This window comes from Ursus maritimus (assembly GCF_017311325.1).
Source record: "Ursus maritimus isolate PB19 chromosome X unlocalized genomic scaffold, ASM1731132v1 scaffold_X1, whole genome shotgun sequence".
Classification (NCBI taxonomy): Eukaryota; Metazoa; Chordata; class Mammalia; order Carnivora; family Ursidae; genus Ursus; species Ursus maritimus.
This window is the reverse complement of record NW_024423319.1, coordinates 72328906-72333360: the sequence shown is the minus strand read 5'-3', so window position 1 is coordinate 72333360 and position 4455 is coordinate 72328906.

Sequence of the window (4455 nt, the reverse complement as noted above, 5' to 3'; positions counted from 1 at the left end):
AAAAAAAAAAAAAAAGGAAATACAGTCAGAGAAGTGGTGGTACTATTAACCATGGTAAATCTTTGAGGAAATAATTATTTTGGCTCATCAATGACTGCCTGTTGGGTAGAAGCAAGGCCTGGAGTGGATTCCTACTATGGTCTCCTGGTCTCTGGTTTATCTTCCCTTCTATACTACTACCCATTTCATCTTTTGAAAATTCTTTTTGTACTTGACACTTTCAGGGGCCCTCTGTTCTTGTAAGATAAAGGCCAAATTACAAAGTCTCTGAAACCTCACCCATGCTGTTCCCTCCACCTGGAACACCTTCCTACCTCTTCTTTGTTCAAGGTCACATGACCAAGACAGTCAAGACAAGAAGTCAGCTGTCCTGACTCCCAGTGGCAATAATCAGAGCTTGTTCGAACTAGAATGATTTGTATTAGTTAGGATGTAGGTTCAGTGCACGTGATGGAGATCCAAACTAAAACGTAGCCTAAATAAGGTAAAGATGTATTTCTCTCTCTTTCGGACATCATGAGGTGTCTAAGCTGTTTTGCAGGTCTACTCAGTGAAGCTGTCAGGGGCGCAGGCCCCTCCATCCCTCATTTGAGTAGTCTACATTTGCATCATCAAAAATGGCTCATCTCGCTAGACTATTGCAGCAGAATTTAAAGATCTCTTTGCTTTAGTATTTGCCTTTTTAATTAATTTATTTAATTATTTATTTATTTTTGAGAGAGAGAGAGAGAGAGAGAAAGATTGGGATCGCAGGAGGGAGGGGCAGAGAGAATCAGAGCAGAGCCTGGCATGGGGCTCGATGTGGGGCTTGATGTGGGGCTTGATGTGGGGCTCCATGCAAGGGTTCCATCTCATGACCCCGAGATCATGACTGGAGTTGAAATCAAGAGTTGGAGGCTCAAGTGACTGAGCCACCTAGGAGCCCCTGGTATTTGCCCTTTCAAATTCTGTTTTTCACAAGGCAGTTAGAGGAAGGTTTCTAAAATTCAAGGCAGATTTTGCCTTTCCCCTGTTCAAAATCAATGATGAATATCTTCCTCCAGTGGTGTAGATCTGGAGACACTGAAATGGAGTGATTTCCAGGATATATCTAAGTGAAAAAAGAAAGATACAGAATAGCATATACAGTAATGCAACCTTTTGTCAAGAAGGAGGGGATATAAATATATCCATACAACATACAAATATATACAAACAAATGTTTCTAATTGTAAGAACTCTAGAAAAAAACCCTCAAATTAAAAAAAATGCTTACCTGTAGAGAGAGAGAAGGAACAGATCAGAGCGAGTGGAGTTGGAAGTGAGATTTATCAATATACTGCATTATGTAAGCTAGTAAGTGTGGATGGAATGATAGAAACAGAAAAACGTTATTGTACAACCTCTGAAAAATAATTGTGTCATGCAAAGATCATTACTGACTGATAAAACCACGGTATGAAATATTGATGTGGAATGTACAATGAAAAGTTTAGGTTATCAGCACATGTATTTTGGATCAATCTTAGAAGCACTATAAGGAAGATAACCCCAATGCGCAATGCCTACCTATACCTACCTTTAAAATATTCTCCCCTCCAAAGGTGAACCTGAATCTAAAAAAGCCTCTGGCTAGCTTCCAGTTTAGAGAAAATAGGAGAAATAAAGGACCAAGTTAAAAGACACCATGAGGAGGATAACAGACAAATCCAGAATTTGGGACCTTATATAGGACAGTGATCTTTTATACCACTGAAGTCAGTGGTATAAAAAGATGGGGGAGGGGAGAGGGAATGCTGCTCTAGATTTAAAAATTTATTTAAAATAATTTAAAATATATTTATATTGTAAACCAACTATAAAAAACATTTTGAAGGCAATGAGGGAAATTTGACTATGGACTAAGTATTAGATGGTACTAAGGAATTATAGTTAATTTTTTAGGTGTGATAATGACTTTATTGCTATGTAAGAAAATGGTAATTCTTTTATTCTTTTTCATTATGTTAGTCACCATACAGTACATCATTAGTTTTTGATGTAGTGCTCAATAATGCATTATTTGCATATAACACCCTGTGCTCATTACAACATGTGCCTTCCTGAATACCCATCACCTGGCTACCTTGTCCCCCCCCCCAAAATCCTCAGATTGTTTCCCGGAATCCATAGTGTCTCATGGCTCCCCCTCTGACTTCCCCCCTTCAGTTTTCCCTTCCTTCCCCTAATGTCCTCTGTGTTATTCCTTATGTTCCACATATGAGTGAAACCATATGATAATTGTTTTTCTCTGCTTGACTTGTTTCACTTAGCATAATCCCCTCCAGTTCCATCCGTGTTGATGCAAATGGTGGGTATTCATCCTTTCTCATGGCTGAGTAATATTCCATTGTATATATGAGCCACATCTTTAACCATTAGTCTGTTGAAGGGCATCTCGGCTCCTTCCACAGTTTGGCTATTGTGGACATTGCTGCTATGAACACTGGGGTGCATGTGCCCCTTCTTTTCACTGTATCTTTGGGGTAAATACCCAGTAGTGCAATTGCTGGGTCATAGGGTAGCTCTATTTTCAATGTCTTGAGGAAATTCCATACTGTTTCCCAAAGTGGCTGTACCAGCTTGCATTCCCATCAACAGTGTAAGAGGATTCCCCTTTCTCCCCATCCTCGCCAACACTTGTTGTTTCCTGTCTTGTTAATTTTTGCCATTCTAACTGGTGGAAGGTGGTATCTCAATGTGATTTTGATTTGTATTTTCCTGATGGCTAGTGATGTTGAGCATTTTACCTGAGTCTGTTAGCCATTTGTATGTCTTCTTTGGAGAAGTGTCTGTTCATGTCTTCTGCCCATTTTTTGACTTGATTTTTTGTTTTTTGGGTGTTGAGTTTGAGAAGTTCTTTATAGATCTTGGATATTACTCCTTTATCTGTAATGTCATTTGCAAGTATCTTCTCCCATTCCATGGGTTGCCTCTTAGTTTTTTTTTTTTACTGTTTCCTTGGCTATGCAGAAGCCTTTTATCTTGATGAAGTTCCAAAAGTTCATTTTTGCTTTTGTTTCCCTTGCCTTTGGAGACATGTCATGAAAGAAGTTGTTGTGGCTGATGTTGAAGAGGTTATTGCCTATGTTCTCCTCTAGGATTCTGATGGATTCCTGTCTCACATTGAGGTCTTTCATCCATTTTGAGTAATTCTTTTAGATGTGACATATGTAAAGGTGAAATTTACTTTAAAAGACTTCAGCTAAAACAGTTGGAATAGAGGAAGCAAGCAGCAATATCTTTTTAAAAATTAATTTATTTTAAGTAATCTCTCCATGCAGTGTGAGGCTCAAACTCACGACCCCAAGATTGAGAGTTGTATGCTCCACTGACTGAGCCAGCCAGGAAGCAGCAGTATCTTGTTAATTGTTGAATCCCAGTGATAGTTTATAAAGGTTCATTATGCTATTATCTCTAGATTTATATATGTTTAAAATTTTTCATAACAAAAATAATTGTAACCCTTCCAGCAACATCTCATCTCACGTAGTAGAATATCCCAAACCATCCCATTGGCCTATGGGGGTCCCACTTCATCTAGCTCTTGTCCACTTCTAGCTCTTCTCTCGCCTTATCTTCCATTCTCTCCATGTTCATTCCACTCCATCCAGTTACCAGGAAATCTTGCTGTTTCCTGAACATGCCAAGCGATTTCCTCTCAGGCTTTTGTCTTTGCTGGTCCCTCTGCTAGGACTGTTCTTCCTCCAACATTAACATGAATTGCTGCTTCACTTTAGTCAGATCTCTATTCAAATAACACCTTTCCAGGGAAGGCCTCCCTCACCAGCCTCACAGAAATAGGACTCCCCATTACACACTGGTCCCTTATTGGCCTTTTTTTCTTCATGGCACTTATCACTGTGAGATGGCATTGCTTGCTTGCTTGCTTATCTGTCTCCCCGAGCTAGGATGTAAGCTCTGAGAGGGCAAGGTCTTTGTTTTATTCAATGTTACAATCCCAGCATCTAGAACACTTCCTGTCACATAGTAGGAACTCCATAAGTATTTGTTAAATTATTGACAGAATATTGTTATGATAGCTTGAAAACACTAGCTGTGTGGGACAAATAACAATTTAGGGTGACACATTTGCTGAACTCCTAATCCTCTAGGAACAATGTGTGCTATAATGACCTATATATGTCATCTGGTATGAGAGATCCTTGGGATAAAAAGTGAGGCATCTCCCAGACTCTGCTTGTCTTCAGGGAGGGCTTGTTTGCACAGATGCTTTTGGGTTGTGTCACCTGGCTTACCTCCAGGCTGTTGGGTTTATCAAGGGAGTAACTGCTCTGTTTCCTGACTCACCCTTTCCTTGTCCTAAGCCATCCCCAAGCTGAGTTTTCTTCCAGTTACTGGGGAAAAGAGGAAACTGGTTATTGAGATAAAGCTCCACCAGGTCCTGAGAGCTAGAGATTAGTCTCTAAAAATGTC